We start from the raw sequence: 17,673 nt of genomic DNA, 5'->3' as shown, positions 1-17,673 counted from the left end.
CGTTGGATCGTGTAGCATTTACAGCAACGCAATGTATTAGCACATCGCCTGGTCACACTGATGTATAGTGTGTACCCAGCTTTAGTGGGTAATTCGTTTAGCAGAGAGAGCCATTCAATTAGCAACCGTTCTTCTGTGAGGCTTTTTATAGCTGATGGACTCTGTTTTTTTTTTGCAGGAACAGGTATATATCATACTGGCTGCAAACTAACTCATGCAGCATCTTCTGGCATACTGTTCTTGGCCTCAGATTGCTGTGTTGAGTTTGCCATAGCTATAGCAACGAAGTGTAGTGAGGGAAAGCACAGTAAATAAATTGTATTTTTTTTATTTGATTACCACCCTTATATAAAATAGTCAAAATGTCTGTTTGGGTTTTTTTGAGTGGAGATACCATTTAATGATCTTAATGAAGTTAGCGGGCCCATATAAGATCATACATCTTGGTAGTTGATTTAAATTTACAAAAGAATCTACTAGTTGACTCCTCATTAGCCAAAGGCAAACTGTTTAAAGGTCAAGTCTCGGGGGTCTCTGCTTCACATGTAGTAACTAGGGATGTGCAGGCTCGGATATGTTCGAGTTTGCACGTTGAGTTCGGATTTTTCCCTCCAAAAAAACGGAACTCAGAAAGAGGCTAAACGTCATCTTACATGGACGAACATCATCATTCCTGGACTTTGTCCTGGAATGATGATGTTCGTCCATGTAAGATGACGTTTAGCCTCTTTCTGAGTTCCGTTTTTTGGAGGGAAAAATCCGAACTCAACGTGCAAACTCGAACCTATCCGAGCCTGCACATCCCTAGTAGTAACACTGAAGATTGTGATCTATTCCTTTGTGTAGCTATTCTAATACTGTAGTGAGTTTAGGATCTCTGATAGCAACTTGCTGCATAAGTGCAAAGTCTTCCAAACTGAGTATTGACGCTTATACTGCGTACACACTGGCCGATATATATTTGCAGATCAAGCGTGTACAGACGATATATCTGTGAACCGCGTTGTTCAGACATATCGCATTGGCTATGCTGCACAGCCGATGGACAGATATGTCTGCAGACATATCTGTCCATCTCAAGTGTGTACAAAACACGGCAGAAGCCACGAGGTCCTCCCTGCCAGCGGGACCCACGGCTGCCGAATAGATGATGGCTGGTCAGTGCTTTCTCTCAGGCACCTGAAAGATTAGTATTGCTTTTGGTGAAATACTCTTTTTCTAAGAGATTTAGCCACTGAATGTCCAGGTTCTCAAAGCCGGTTGGTGAATTGACTTCAGATCTGGTATATTTGGTAGAGGTAATGAATGTATCAGTAGGGAAAACCACCCTTGTGAAAGCCGAGAACAAAAAATTGATACGAGGAATAGAAGGAAATGTGTGACCTAGAACCTGGCTGTTATATAAATTCTCTCCCCCCCACCCCAAAAAAAAAAAATGGTCTCAAAAGCGCGGTTGTCCGCAGATCTGCTTGTGCCTGCAAGGAAATAAAGGTGGAGGGGAAGCCCTATAGGATCAGGGTTAAGTGGGGTTCCAGTACTATGGACAGATGGGACAAAACATAGATAAGCATAACATATTTACTAAATGAATACAGCTCTTTTGAGGAAGTGAAGCGTTACTGTAAATATATTAAACCTATAGCACTTCCACCTTTATCTCCTTTAATAATAATCTTATGATCTAGAAAGCTGCTTGTTTTATATCTAAGAAACAATCAAAACAGTTCCTGTCTGAAAACGTGTAGAACAGGCTCCAGCCTATATGTGACAGAGAAAAACTGCTCACTAAGGATTTTTTGTTTTCCAATGTCCCTGAAACATACACTGCTGACCAGGCCCAATCACTGAAAGGCATGACCTGTCTTTCACCTGCTTGGTTTATGATCCAATTCAGGGGTGAGGTGGCATCACAGAAGGAGGAACCACTGTGTGCCAGGGCAGTCTTTTTCCCCACATAAGGCTATGCAATTTTACTGGGAACTTTTGTGAAAAACCATTCTACATGTAACTGTAGAAGTGGCGGTATTGGCCATATCACAATCTGTAATTTTTCTACTGTAGTATAGGAAATACAAGCAAACATCTGTTTGCTATTAACAATCTTTCCTACAGTTACCTGTGTGATAGTTGGCATTTAAATTTGCCCGCCCAGTTGTGATGTCATTGTCGGCAGTTCCTGCGGCCAGCATAACGAGTTTGTTGCCCATACACACTGGCAGATGTGCACAATATATCTGTGAGATGTATTACATTAGCTGTGCTGCATGGTTGACAGGATATACTGTATAAGTGATTGATGTCATTCACAGATATATCGTGTATGCATGCATGAATGAATGCACTGAACTTTATATTTTGTGCATTGGCTGTACGAACGATATCATACAGTGTGTACCAGAATAAGAATAGGAAGCCCACCACACAGCAATGTAATTCATAATTCTTGGACCCTGTATAAAGTGTTCTTAGGCACTCTGCAACCCAGTAATACTCAAAGCAACGTTTGCTCCATCCACAGTCAGTATTTAACAGGGCAGAGTACTAATGACATTAGCAGCAATCTGGCACATTACCATTATTTTAATTCCAGTATTTTCCCAATATTACAACTGCCTGCATACATTTATGAAGCCATATTAAGCACAAGTCCCCCTGTGCTGCTGGGACCAATACCATGTAATGTCTATGTTATAGTTATACCATGAGTAGATATTTATGCTCTGGAGCAAACTTTAACATGATAAACCACGGTAGCTTATTTCAAAGCTTTGTGTGTTTTCATAATGTTATAAAGTTGAATTTCATCTGTTTGTGGCAAAACCTAAAAAGAAAAATTTTTTTTTTTTTTTTTTTGTAGTGCATTCCTGTTTTATGTATTTTTTTATTGTTGAATGAATGGGGGGAAAAAACAGGAAGCATATTGTACCTTATTTGGCAAGTCTGGACCATTAGGATATTTTAGTCAGAAAATGTAATCCTATACAAAAGCTACTGCAATACACAAAATGTGAAATAAAGTCTCATATTTTAATATATACAATAATGTGTTTATACAGTTCTGCTGAAATGCAGAAGCTGAAATGGTAAAATATGCAGACATGCCCTGCGTACGCTAATATAGGAAACAGAACTGAGTGTGCAGAGAGAAGCATATTTTATTTACTTTAGCCTACTATTTTACTTCTATCAAGAGGAGTCTCCACAATCCCAATGGTCTTGATATCTAAGTAGCAGTGTTATTTTTGGTTCTAATCTCTAGCTCCTGTAACACTGTAACTCATCATAGTAAAACAACACCAGTGAATGTGGCTCAGTACATTCATCTCTAGGGTCACTATTGTTCTAGACTAAACAAGTGAAAAGCTTTAATTAAAAATGTATAATATGTGACTGCATTTAATACTATACGACTTACCATTATCACATTGCAGTGGAATTCACTCTTGTGGCTCGATATGAACAGATTATCTGTGAATAAAATTCAAAGATCTTGTGGTTTTTCTGCAGCGGTCAGACTTCCTAAACAGCTTTATCAGAAACCATTAACATTGTAATATAACAAACTAGCTGATGTACTTAGTTTCACCCGGATAGACCTTACTGTTTCGATTTCCATCTCACCACTCAAAGTAAAGCTGGGCATCCACTATACAATTTTCTGTCAGATATCTGTCCAATCTGGCTGGTTGGAATGAAAACCTGGTAATGTATGGGAGCAAATGACAATCGTCCATTTGCTCACAAACACTGGAAAATAGCCAAAAATGGTTGTTCAGACAAATTGGTTAAAACACACAAATGTAACCAATTTGAACAATTTTATTTGTCGGTTTTCCAGTGTTTAAGACCATATGATCGACTGTCATTTGCTCCCATACATTACCAGGTTTTCATTCCAACCAGCCAGATTGGACAGATATCTGACAGAAAATTGTATAGTGGATGCCCAGCTTAGCACATTAATCCTTCACCTCTATAATAATGCATCACTGCTATAGTAAGACATTACCCTCCCTCACCTGTGTACTAACACATTCAACTCCCTTGCACACTATCCTCCATAACACATTATCCCCGCTCACCTCTGTAGTAACACATTTCCCTCCCTCATCCGTGTTAAACATTTGACACTACCCTCCTTCACCTGTGTAGAAATACAATCCCTCCCTCACATCTGTAGTAACACATTACCCTCACTCACACCTGTAGTAACTTATTCCCCTGCCTCACCTCAGGAGTAACACATTTTCCTCCCTCACCACTGTACTATAGTAACACATTACCCCTGCTAACCCCTGTAGTAACACATTCTCCTCCCTCACCCCGTAGTAACAAATTTGACATTCCCCTCCCTCACCTGTGTAGTGACACATTCCCCTCCCTCACCTGTGTAGTGACACATTTCCATCCCTCACTATTCAAATAGGGGAGCCACTAAAACTGCCAGTGATGTTTGGCAGCACTTGGGATGACAGTTGGTGTATGAATATGAACTGTGCTACAGCGACAATGAGACAGTTAGGCAGGACACTGCACAGGGGGAGGAAACATTTTAGCCCTTTTCACCTCTTTAGGAGTCAAATTTAGAAAAATCCCTTGTTAGTGGGTACCTACGTCATGGAAGGAATAGTCTCCCCGATTTTCATGTTTCTAGGTGCAGGGGTTTGTGCTGGGGGTTGATGAGTAAGTCAGGACATCTGATTTTATATGTACAGTATATATATCACTAAACATAGCTGCCATAGGAAGTGCATATTGATGCATCTTGGACATATCTAGAAATGTCAGTAGGGCCATTTGTGGGTGGTAGTTTTTTTTTTTAGGGTCTTTCAGGTAGTTCAGCACCTGTGAGAAATGGGATAGTTAGTTATTTTTAGTGGCAGCTCCTACCATGTTTCGTGAAGGGGGCTGCCTGCAGTCTGGTCAGAGCGAGTACCGGACTGTTGCATTTGCAGCTCCTGTCATGTGCACACGCAGTGGTTCAGGCAGGTGCCACGACCGGCGCAGGCACAAAAACGCCAGCTTCTAGAGACTGCATCGGCTGCAGCTTCTAGAAGTCAGGTAAGGCTTTCTGAAAGGCAAGGTGTGGCTTCATATTGGACGCGCTCTCTGCTAACTGCTGTCCGGGCTGGCAGTCCCAGCAGGAGAAAACACCTCCCCCCTGTGACTGCCTGTCTGGTATTTGATGAGCGGGTAGTGCTTCCAATGGGAAGCCACTGCCACTCCCAGGGAAGACACTCAGTGTACAGACACACTGGTTAACTTTACTGGGAGTGGCAGATTTTACTGGGGGGTAAGGTGGGAGCTGCAGCCCCTAGGTAAAATCCGCCACTGGTTATTTTTTTTAATCATTGCAGTAGGTGGGACTTAAAATGGAAGATTAGACATTTCTGATGCTGCAGGCCACACGTTTGTTTCTTAGCTGAGTATCTTGTGGTTGAAGGAGCTGTGTAGAATTGAACATATGCCTGTTTGTGGAGCGTATATTGTGTGTTATTGAACTATTATACAAATGTGGGCAATGTAAGTCATGTACCTTTTTCAGGTGCATCTTCACTTGCGACTTAATGAGTGTAACTGGGTGTTCTAACATAGGCAGCATGTAGTGAGAGCATGTCTGAGGAATTGGCGGCCATGCAGAGTTGGGTGGAAGCATTTATACGCCCGTTTTCAGATCAAGGTTTTGCTCAAAGGTTAGGGCTGCTGCAAGTGAGGAGGACTGATAATGATGGGCATCATGTACCCATTTAGTTCAATGCACATAATATAGGAGCAATTGCGGCTGATTTGCGTTCAAATCTGCCTGAGCCCCTAAGTGTGTTTAGTTTGTTGGACAGTTATAGGCTCGCTCTTAATGGAGAATTCCAGCGGCCTGGCACTATAGAAGCCTTACTGCTAATACTAGACAAGAAATATGGAAAACCTCTACTAGTTGGAATAATTTTAATGTGTTTGAAAGTGTGACAAATGAAATCAGTGAATGAATAAGCAGCTGCAGTCACCCAATGTGAGTCAACAATAGAATATAAGATAAAAGTAACTGTGCACATATACCAGTATAGTATCACCATAGCAGAAATAATTTCAATCTGGATACGTATGTACATTTTAAAACCTCTAATATCACGTAAATTACACAACAATATAGTTAATATATAAAAATGTCCCCATATGGGTTTAAATACAATTGGCAAGTAGTAATATAACAATACTGCTTGATCTCATGCACTGGTTACTGTCCATGTAGCAACTATTATATTGTACTGTCCCTTTAATAGGTTCTGCTAATATTTATATACAGGTCCTGTAATGAAAAATGTGTATAAAGTATAGAGTTCCACATACTTACAAACAAAAGGTCCCGTTTACCAGTGGATGTCCGTTTTATTTGTGTGGGGATATCCTTTGGAGTAAAGGCGAATATCTACTACACGACTAATGAAGGAGTGTACGATAACAACATCATTATCGTTCATCATCCTGTGCAGTGGATATTGTGCCCACACTGAACGATATGTCGTTCAGTGCAGGCACCCTCCCTCAACCCGGAACATACACAACCTGACGATATCTTCAGGTTGGGCAGTATGTTCAGACGATGACAGGTGCCGACGACAACCAGTGGGAGCGCGCTTCGCTGGTCTTTGCCGGCATATTCACTGCACAATTATTGAACGATAACTATGTGGTAATCGTTCAATCGTCCATTTATATCGTGAAGTGGATATGTGCCCTTAGTGATTGCTGCTCATATGATAATTGAGCTGCAGGTTTGAATCCAGAGTACACTCTTCCTTAATATAAAAGCTGCAATTGGTGCTTTCTCAGTATACCAGAGAGGCTATTTGCTCCCGGGGTTGTTGCCGTATATTACTTTTGTTCTGGCGGTTCATTATACCACGGGGAGCTGCTGGGAGGCTGTTCCTGCAGCCTAATGTGACCAGAGCAGCTTCCGTGATTGTCACTGATCGGAGCCGTGGTCCTGTATAGAGTGACGGTAGTAGGCAGAAGTCAGATGGTAAAAAGCTGGGATCCTCTGATGCGGCGTTTTGCCGCTGGTGTCTGGTGCATATACGCATATTTTTGGCACAAAATGCTTCTAGCTCCACATCAGCCCCTTCATTTCCAACAATTGTATTGATTGACTTTGTTATTGTAGGGAACAGGATATTCTTTCCCATGTATTCCAATTGGTAGGTTTCTGTTTCTGTGATTTACTGTTCGCAACTGGACAACGTCCACTTACATTATTAATCACTAGCTGTAAGAGATGGGGTCTGATTTACATCTGTTCATCAGAGAGTACTTGATCGATTTTTCTCTCTGAGTTTTTTTTTTGCAGTTTTATCATTGCTTCTAAGGGCAACTAAAGATAATAGAGGAACTATCTTCTATTGTTATTGTGAAGCACCTTCTGTGTTGAAAAACACCAGATATGTTTAGAAGTTATCATAGTAAATATATATATATAATATTCTATCCCTTTTAGAATGTAAGCTCTTTCGAGCAGGGCCATCTACCCTCTTGTGCTTCTCCCTACTGTATTTTCATTTATCTCTTACTCCCCACTAGGGCAACTAACACTTGACTGCTCATGTGGGTGTAAAGGTCGTTAATATAGCTGTGTTTATTATCCGTGTCCTGCTTTGTATTGTATGTTGCTGGTTACTTATTTGTTTATGTACTTTGTAAGTTGCTGCAGAACACTTGTGGCACCATATAAATAAATGATAATATATATTATATATGTATGTGTGTGTATATATATATATATATATATATATATATATATATATATATATATATATATATATATATATATATATATATATATATAATTTGTTTTGGGTGCCATCAAACTGTACCTTAAGATTTTCTCCCTCAGTATCAGTTTGCAGTAGTTTATATGCAAAGTATTAAATACACAAATGCATTCAGGGCACCACAAATAGGTCTGCTTCCTATGTTATATAGATGCAAAATAAATTGCACATTTAATGACAATTTTCCTTACACACAAAAAGAAAAATATTTCTTGCTAAAAAATATTTTAGGATCCCTTTTTGAGTAGTTAAAAGCCTCAATTTTAATGTTTGTTTGCACCACACTATAAGTGTTTGCTTTCCCCAAAATAGCTAATCCAAGTTTATTTAAGACAGTCTGAGAAGTCAGTTTAAAATTAATTCTGTAACATGATATGACTGAACATGCTATTATCTCTAAAACTATAATTTAACCTTGTGTTTATGCTATCTGGCTATGTTGATACAATGTATTCTCTATTTAACCAATTGTGTATTTAAGTCTTTTACAAACAACTCCTTCCATATGTGTCCTTCACTAAATCTTTCACAAAACACACACACATGGAATGTACGTACTGATTCTATCTAGTATTCTCAAAATGTATTGTAACAACAAACTTTAAAGATGTACATTCTCTCTCAAATATTTTTGTTACTTTGTGGAGGTGCCTTTTGTTTAGCCTCAAGCAGGAGAACAGTTCAGTATAGGGAAGGCTGGGGCTCTGACTATTGAGGGATTGAATACATAAAGAAGTCCAGCAAGGTGGTTGGGATGGCCCTGCTACATTTCTATCAAACGTCCTGCTATTGGCACGGCAGTCCTGATTTTGAAGGCGTGTCTCGAAATCAGAACCTTAATTCCTATGTGGAGATGATGGTGAGGTTAGAAGATTTTGGACTCCACAGGGCTGGCTTCTCCAGGGGGATCGGGCCCGCAAACCTAAAACAACCGCCAAGGCACGTTACATTAGGAGTACCACAAGTGCCAACTTAGCCAGGTCCCCTGGCACATCTAGTGCTCTGTGGAAAATTTTAAATAAAAACACTGATTCAATTGAAAAAATAAATAAAAAAACAACTTTAATATATAGACACCCTGAGAGCTGTCTGAAGAACCAGAGTGTTATTGGCATTAGGGCTAGTTGCCAACCCTGGGGCTGGTTGAAACCTTGCTTGGGGGACCCCTCACACTGCAGGTTCCACCCTCCTTGGCAGGTCAAGCTTACTACCGGGTACCTAAAAACCAGGCCGTGTGACTATATGTATGGTTTCCCACTAATTTTGGGGTAACCACCACTAGGCTGGGTTAGAAATTTTTTAATTTTGAAGGATAACCAAACTTTTTTTTTTTTTTTTTTTTTTATTTTTTTTTTACTTTTCTTACACAAAGGAGGTGAAGTCTGCTTCTTGGCAAGATCCAGCTGTCCAGACCTTTTATTTAAATTTGGCTAGAAGTTAAACAATAGTCATCACAGATGGTGTAATAGTGGTCAGCACAGATGGTGTAATGGTTGCCATTACTGCCTCACAGCACTAGGTTGTGGGTTCGATTCCAACTACAGCCCTAACTGTGTGGAGTTTGTTTATTCTCCCTGTGCTTGTGTGGGTTTCCTCTGTGTACTCTGGTTTCCTCCCACAACTCCAAAAATGTACTGGTAGGTTAATTGGCTCCCAACAAAAACTTAACCCTACTCTGTATGTGTGTGCACATGTGGTAGGAAATATAGATTGTAAGCTCCTCTGTGGCATGGACTGATGTGAATGGCCAAATATTCTTTGTAAAGCGCTGCAGAAAATGTGTGCACTATATAAATAACTGGTAGTAATAGTCTGATAAATCTATGTCTAAAAGACAGAATATCGGACAAATTTGATGTAGAATCTGCCAGTATATGGAGTCAACGTCATGATAATTTATTTGGTAAGTCAAGCTCTGAACTGCTAATGGACTGATAATCATTTGTGCTTATCTAGTAGTCACAGGAAACAAGCAGATGTAGGCATCTTGAAGGAAGGTTTATGATTATTACGGTAGCTACAATGAAATGACCTTGAATGGACAATTCTTCCAATTGAAGGTATTGGAAATATGCAGCATAAAACCTATTCAGACGTCAGATGTTTAACCTTCGGTGAATTAGGTGGGTTGTGACATACCCCAACAAGGTTTAAATGCCTATAACTTTTAAAAAAATACTGTGTGCAAGTTGCCGTTTAGTGTAGCTGGAGCTACAATGTTGCCAGTTTGCATAGTGATGGCGGCTTAGTGCAGCAAGTACACGTGCGTAAAGTATGTGTGTGCACCTGGTTCGGTACCTGTCTTGATGTCAGCCAAGAGTGATCTCATGATAATATAAAAAAAAAAATGAAGTGCGCTGTCAATCAGCAGCCAGTTAGAGGTTGTCAGACCAGGGCCGACCATAGCACAATTTTTTTTGTAAGCGAGTATTTTTTTGGTGCCCCCGTTAGTGGTCCCCCCAGTGCAGTGCCTCTTGTGCCCCCCCCATGCAGTGCCCCCAGTAGTGGTACCTCCCTATGCAGTGCCCATTATATAGTGCCCCTAGTAATAGTCCCCCCTCTTGTAGTGCCCAGAGTAGTAGCCCCCCTTGTAGTGCCCCCAGGAGTATTTCCCCCCTTGTAGTGCCCCCAGGAGTATTTCCCCCCTTGTAGTGCCCCCAGGAGTATTCCCCCCTTGTAGTGCCCCCAGGAGTATTCCCCCCTTGTAGTGCCCCCAGGAGTATTCCCCCCTTGTAGTGCCCCCAGGAGTATTCCCCCCTTGTAGTGCCCCCAGGAGTATTCCCCCCTTGTAGTGCCCCCAGGAGTATTCCCCCCTTGTAGTGCCCCCAGGAGTATTCCCCCCTTGTAGTGCCCCCAGGAGTATTCCCCCCTTGTAGTGCCCCCAGTAGTATTCCCCCCCTTGTAGTGCCCCCAGGAGTATTCCCCCCTTGTAGTGCCCCCAGGAGTATTCCCCCCTTGTAGTGCCCCCAGGAGTATTCCCCCCTTGTAGTGCCCCCAGGAGTATTCCCCCCTTGTAGTGCCCCCAGGAGTATTCCCCCCTTGTAGTGCCCCCAGGAGTATTCCCCCCTTGTAGTGCCCCCAGGAGTATTCCCCCCTTGTAGTGCCCCCAGGAGTATTCCCCCCTTGTAGTGCCCCCAGGAGTATTCCCCCCTTGTAGTGCCCCCAGGAGTATTCCCCCCTTGTAGTGCCCCCAGGAGTATTCCCCCCTTGTAGTGCCCCCAGGAGTATTCCCTCCCCTTGTAGTGCCCCCAGGAGTATTCCCTCCCCTTGTAGTGCCCTAGGTAATATCCCCCCCCTTGTAGTGCCCCCAGTAGTATTCCCCCCCTTGTAGTGCCCCCAGTAGTATTCCCCCCCTTGTAGTGCCCCCAGTAGTATTCCCCCCCTTGTAGTGCCCCCAGTAGTATTCCCCCCCCTTGTAGTGCCCCCAGTAGTATTCCCCCCCCTTGTAGTGCCCCCAGTAGTATTCCTCCCCTTGTAGTGCCCCCAGTAGTATTCCTCCCCTTGTAGTGCCCCCAGTAGTATTCCTCCCCTTGTAGTGCCCCCAGTAGTATTCCTCCCCTTGTAGTGCCCCCAGTAGTATTCCTCCCCTTGTAGTGCCCCCAGTAGTATTTCCCCCCCCTTGTAGTGCCCCCAGTAGTATTTCCCCCCCTTGTAGTGCCCCCAGTAGTATTTCCCCCCCCTTGTAGTGCCCCTAGTAGTATTTCCCCCCCCTTGTAGTGCCCCCAGTAGTAATTCCCCCCCCCTTGTAGTGCCCCCAGTAGTCGTAGTCCCCCCCACCCTTGTGGTGCCCCCAGTAGTATTCCCCCCTTGTAGTGCCCCCCAGTAGTAATCCGCCCCCCCGCAGTAGAGACATAATAAAAAAAAAAAAAAAAAAACACTTACCTGACACCCGCTCCTGGTCCCGCCGCCGAGATCAGCTCCTCCGTCCGCCGCTTTGCATTATGGGAGTGACGCGTCATGTAGATGTCCGGCAGTGGGAGCAGCAGCCGATGAGTCTGTCAGACTCTCATCAGCTGCTAAAGCAAACACACAGCTGCCGGCTCCGGCGGCTGTGTGTTTGTGCTGTGTAGCGCTGACCAAACTCCGTCCGGTCAGCGCTACACATGCGGTGCAGCTGTGTCACAGAGACAGTCTGCACTGCGGCCCACATGGTACGCAGCTTAGGCGCCCTTCACTATGTGGCACCTTACGCAGCTGCGTACCATGCGTAACGGGAGAACCAGCCCTGTGTCAGACCCTAGGAAAATGTGAAAAATAAATATCAATAAAACCGGCGCTTATATATAACAATTATATCAATAATAAATAAACAAACATTGTAAGAGAAACGGATGTATAAAATGTCATATCACATTTATTACTTATACACATATAATTGTAAAAAAGGTAAAATTAAGAAACCTATAACTATCTCATAGGAGCATAAATTATAATTCAGTGCTTTGTGACTTTTCAGCTGCTAGGAAGATCCTTAATTAGATGGTATATTGGACACTAGGGGGTAAATTTACTAAGCGGAGAGTTTGCAAACTGTGGAGAGTTTGGCCATTTTTTTCCCACTCTCAAATTTACTAATGTCAAAATCTGGAGAGAGATCTCCTTTGCTATGGGAAAATACTGGAGAATTGGCAAACTCTCCTCAATCCACCATCGGCAAAACTTAAGAACCTTTTCACTGGTGAAGATAGGATTCTGGAATTTACCAAGCAGAGAGTTTCGAAACTCTCATGAGATGGGCAAACTCTCCTGTAAAAACTTGTGAAAAAAATACACCTGCCTGTGATCTGAGAGTTTGGCAGAAACATACACAGATCGCTGTGATCCATGTATGTTTCTGCCTGTATATATAGAAAATACATTTAAATTTCAGAAAAAAAATGACATAGGGTCCCCCCCTCCCCTAAAGCTTAACCAGCCCCATGCTGGCCAGCCTGTCCCTGTTTCTAAGATTACGGGGAACAAAATGTGTAGGGTTCCCCCGTAATTTAAAAACCAACACCAGGCTGCAGGGACAGTCCTGATTTTAAATATAGGGGGGAAAAATTGCGTAGGGTCCCCCCTTTATTTAAAACCAGCACCAGACCCAAAACGGCCGGGCTGTAATGCCACAGTCCGGAGACCCTTTCACCGGAGCTCCGGGTCCAAAGCATTAGCAGCCCAAGCCGGTCAGGCCAAACCGGGGATCTCAGGGGAGGTGGTGACCCCCCCAAAAAAGGGGTTCCCCCCCTCTCCCTTAACCCTAGGCTTGGTCTGAAGCCTGGGGCTCTTCCCCGCACCGCTGGACCGTTGGGTTCGGGGGTAATAAAGTTGGGATATTTAAGTAAACTATTGTATTTTACAGTGGGACTACAGGTGCCAGCATGCCTGCCCTTTGGCACTTGTGGAACTACAAGTGCCAACAGAGGAGCGGCACCTGTTCCCCCACTGTAAAATAAATAGTTAAACACAAAACACACACTGTGGCGAAATATAACTTTATTACACACACCTACCCATTCACACATACTTACCTATACCAGATGTTTCTGTCCCCTTTTTCAGTAGAATCCGTGTTGACTGGCCCTGCAAAAAAGATTTCATACTCTCCTATATCCTGGTGCTGTTCTCTGCAGTAATCAATGGCCTTTGTAAAACAAAAAAACAAATTTACCACACCACGCATCAGTATGTGTGTTGCCACACATACTGATACCTCCCGAATTTCAGCTGCTGGGACTGCACGGGCTTTGCAAGTCCCGCCAGCCAATCAGCGGCCGCGCTGATTATAGAGCGGCCGCTGATTGGCTTCGGCTACTGACAGAAGAAGATATTCTGTCTTTTAGACATAGATTTATCAGACTATTATTACTTAGTGGAATATTCTTTGTATAGCAGTCCAATTAGCAGATAACCGCAAGGCAAAGTTGAATTTAATGGTCTACTTGTAGCTGTATCCTAGCTGTAACTGATGTAAAGAGGAGTTATCCAAGCAACATGGGTAATGTGTCCAAAGTCCGTAAAGTACAGGAGTCACTTCCAGAATCTATAGCAATAACATTTTACAATTATATGTGTATAAGTAATAAATGTGATATATGACATTTTATACATCCGTTTCTCTAACAATATTTATTCATTAAGGGCAGGATGCAGGGTTCACAAAATACGCTCTACAGGCTGTTGGGGACCCAATTTTTAAACTAAATGGGTACTGCAGGACGCACTCTGTGCAGCCAATCGTCGATGGCATCCTCACAACCAATAGCCGCCGGCGGAGTTTCCTCATCTAGTCCCCGCAACTCACCCAATCTCCAGGCAGCTCCGACCAGACACTGAGACAGCCAGGCTCTGCCAACTCCCCGGAAGAAGCAGCAGCAGCGTCTCCAGCCAATCACTGGCTTTGTCTCTTCAGCCAATTGCAGCCTGCAGTGTCTTCCTCCCCCTCTCTGAGCCCGCCAGCGCAGTGCGTCGATCTGCTGGTCTCTTTCCTCCAGCTCAGGTCGGTCTCTTGTGGTGCCTCTGCATCCTCTACAGGGCACGCTGACCCCGGTAGCCGCTGCAGAAACTGTCCCGACTCACCCAGTGCTGTGCAGCCACAAACCTCCTCCGCAAAGGTAAGCGCTTCTCTCTGTCACTGCCCCATGATGTGTGGTCTAGTCTGTGTATGGGTAGCGAACCACAGTGACTCCGATGCCTTGCATCTGTGCCTGGAGAGACGGTTAGGCTTATGGCTGTGACCCTGTACAGTAGGGATGTGTAGATGTGTGTCTCCCCTGCAGTAGTGTGTGTCCCCTGTGCCTTAGAGCCTACCCCCATTACTGCCTGTCCATAAGCACCTGCTTGCCCCAGCTGCTATCTACCCTTACCCCTTCCCTACTCCTAACTTAACTCCATCCTTGCCCCCCAGCACTTTCCCAACTGCTGTCTACACATACCTCCTCCCTGCCACCAGCACTGCCTGTCCTTACCCCCCACTTCTCCCTGCCTCTATCTCCAGCTTTACCCCAACTACTGCTTACCCTTAACCCCCTATACCCCAGCTGCTATCTTCCCTCAGCATTGTACCATAATATGTGATTGGACCCAGAAAAAGAGGAATAGGATCCCAATTTTTTAAAGTGAGGGTACAGCAAAGGACAGCTCTTCCGATAAGAGCTGTCCTTTTGCGACCCGCTCTGTACTTTGGACTTCCGGCTTTATGACCCAAGAGTCCATCTGCGCATGCGCAGAGTGACGCGGCGGCCGCGGGGCATTCTGGGAGGGATCCGATCCCTCATAGCAGAGAGATGTGGTAGATGCCCATAGGCTTCTATAGGGTAACGCCATGGTGGCCAGCTGTTGATACATACAGAAAATGCGGTAAAACCCAGAAAATGGGGTTTTAACCGCATTTTTCCTTTAGTACATCCCGCCTTAGGTCTGAGTTGACTCGTTCACACCTATAGAAGGAAAATCTGGTACTGTATGGGAGCAAATAACAGTAGAAATTTGCTCCCAAACACTGGAAAATATACCGGATTTTCCTTCCCATCAGACAGATATATCTATAGGTGTGTTTATTTGAATTATTTCTAATTTTCCATAAGTTTAATTTTTACTAACTATTGTGATTCAAATGTGTTCCAAAGATCTTGTTGAAAAAAGTTACTAGAAGACATAAGTTTTTCATTTGTAACAAAAAATAGTTTTATATTTGTTTTGTTATAAAAGATTACAGCATTTATTCTCTTTATTATTTTGTTTTATTTTTATACCTTTTTGGGGACAAGAATCGATGTTATGACAGTTGGAATTGCTGTCGTACTAAATTAGTATACTTATTGTGACGTATAGCATGGGGTATTTGAGACCCCACATTGTTCACCATGTTGTTTTTTTCCACCTGGTTCACAGAAGGTTAAGAAGGATATACACAAACTGGGTTCCCAAAGCTTTCTACAGCAGGAGGGATAGTAAGTACCACATAAAGCATTCTTTCTAACTAGTAACTTTAACATAGTATTATATTGTAAGAGATCCTAACTGATGGCATGGCTTCCCATTTTCAATTTCTGTGCGGATGCCTAAAAATCTCAAAATATCTTAATTTAGACCATAAAGTCTCAGTCAAGTCTTTGGGACTCTTGGGAAGTATTCTGCTGGATGTTTTTCAGGGGACAGTGGTCACTGGGGGGATCTTGGCATGCCTTAGTTCGGGTGACATCACCCATTTTTCTGAGATGTGCAATTGCAGCCCGATTACCAAGCTTAAATTATTGGAACATATTTATGTATTTTCTTTCTGCTGTCAAAAGTCATTCCTAAATTATTCACACATTTTTCAGATTATTGTTCACCTCTGAGCAAATACACTGCTAGGTTTTCTTGAGAGTTTGCATGTTAGAAATAAATTGATTTTGTTTTTCATTTTTAGTTTGTAAATCTGTCCTGAAATCAGATTTGATGACACATTACAATAAGAAATTGACCAGTATAACAATCTGATGACAAAATAATGCTAATCGTTAATTGAGGCAAATACATCTCGTAGACATATTTTTAAAATTCAATTACGAAACATAATACAGGTACGGAGATAAATTCAGTTATGTATTCTAGTAACTGTATGTTACTGCTGCTTCACTAAAAGCTATACAAATTGCAGATATTTTGTTTATTAAAAGAATATGTCTGCATGTTACTCCTTTCCTTTTTTTATTAATATTTGTTTTTACCAGCAAGTTGAATATTATTATATAGGCCAGGCTTCAAAAACAAAAGATGTGTACACATTTCCTAAAAGCTAAAATGGTTGTTGCAACCAATCAGAAGACCGATACCAGTAGTAAAGGAATGGATAAATCACAATATATTCATCAGTTATCACTACAAAAATATTTCTTCCGTGGATTCCATTTAGTGTAGTGCTGTTGAAGTAAAATAATCATAATAGAAATGTGTGTGGTGATCACCAAAAAGAAATAACAAAAGAATGTACAACGTAAACTCTTATTTGGTGTCCAAGATTAACAGTCTTGTCATAAAAACTAATTCATTGGGGAAACGTCAATTGTTTACTCACACCCCTGGGCTTTTATAAGGCAGACTTTTTCTTCTTTTTTGACTACAGCATCCTATATAGGAGCAATAGAAAAGTGATAACTGTTTGCAGCAGACTGTATGTTTGTGCTAATTTACATTGCAAAGTATTTTTAAATGTTGATGTATTAATACACATTCTTATTAAATTGATGAAAGTATTTATGTGCGCTCCTTGTTCTATTAATCATTTTTTTTTTTTTTTTTAGTACCGTCTAAAGTGATGGGCGATATTCAATTGTGCGTGCTTGCACTCTCCTGAAGTGATGAGCTGAAAGTTGGCCGTTTGTGTAGTGCACTTAGTAGTTTGCACAGGTTTAGCCACTTTACGCAGTAAATTCCAGCTAAATTGGGCGACATCCAGGATCAGTAATTGGTGTCTGCGGTACTCACGCTCAGCGGGTGCAAGTAAACTATTCAATATCCCCCATTGTGTGCTGATTACATTGAGCTGGATGGAAAATTAATATTTATATGTTCCAGCTTGACATTTGTGGGGTTGAGCTCATAAGTGAACTGCAGCATGAAGTTTGACTTGTTGTGGAAGAAAACAGTACCCAGAATGTAGGTGTCCTCTAACTGTCCTTAAACCTCAGACAGACTGCTACCACTTAGGAAGCAGCACACTCTTGCAAGGGTGCTTGATCGAGACTGCAAGTCCCATTAGACACTCTGGGGTAGATTAACTAAAGTGCAGATGTTTAAAAGTGGAGATGTTGCCCATAGCACCCAATCAGATTCTAGCTATTATCTTCTAAGAGGTGCTAGATAAATGTTAAGTAGAATCTGTTTG

At 42.4% G+C, this 17,673-nt stretch overlaps 1 protein-coding gene across 4 annotated transcripts in view; it reads left to right on the top strand.

Annotated features, from left to right (window-relative positions):
* CARHSP1 (calcium regulated heat stable protein 1) overlaps positions 1-17,673 on the top strand; it is a 74,023-nt gene that overhangs the window by 21,156 nt on the left and 35,194 nt on the right. The window contains exon 1 of one of the 4 annotated variants that reach the window (XM_088466761.1): positions 15,693-15,754. The exons of the other annotated variants lie outside the window; for them this stretch is intronic. The gene's annotated coding sequence lies outside the window, so the exon portion shown is untranslated. Of the gene's footprint in view, positions 1-15,692; positions 15,755-17,673 lie in introns of those variants that run through there. 4 annotated transcript variants of the gene reach the window in all.

Source organism: Taudactylus pleione, unplaced genomic scaffold (assembly GCF_031769625.1).
Source record: "Taudactylus pleione unplaced genomic scaffold, aTauple2 ptg000066l, whole genome shotgun sequence".
NCBI classification, from domain to species: Eukaryota; Metazoa; Chordata; class Amphibia; order Anura; family Myobatrachidae; genus Taudactylus; species Taudactylus pleione.
The sequence above is the reverse complement of the archived record's forward strand: the minus strand, read 5'-3'. Positions and strand labels throughout refer to the sequence as shown.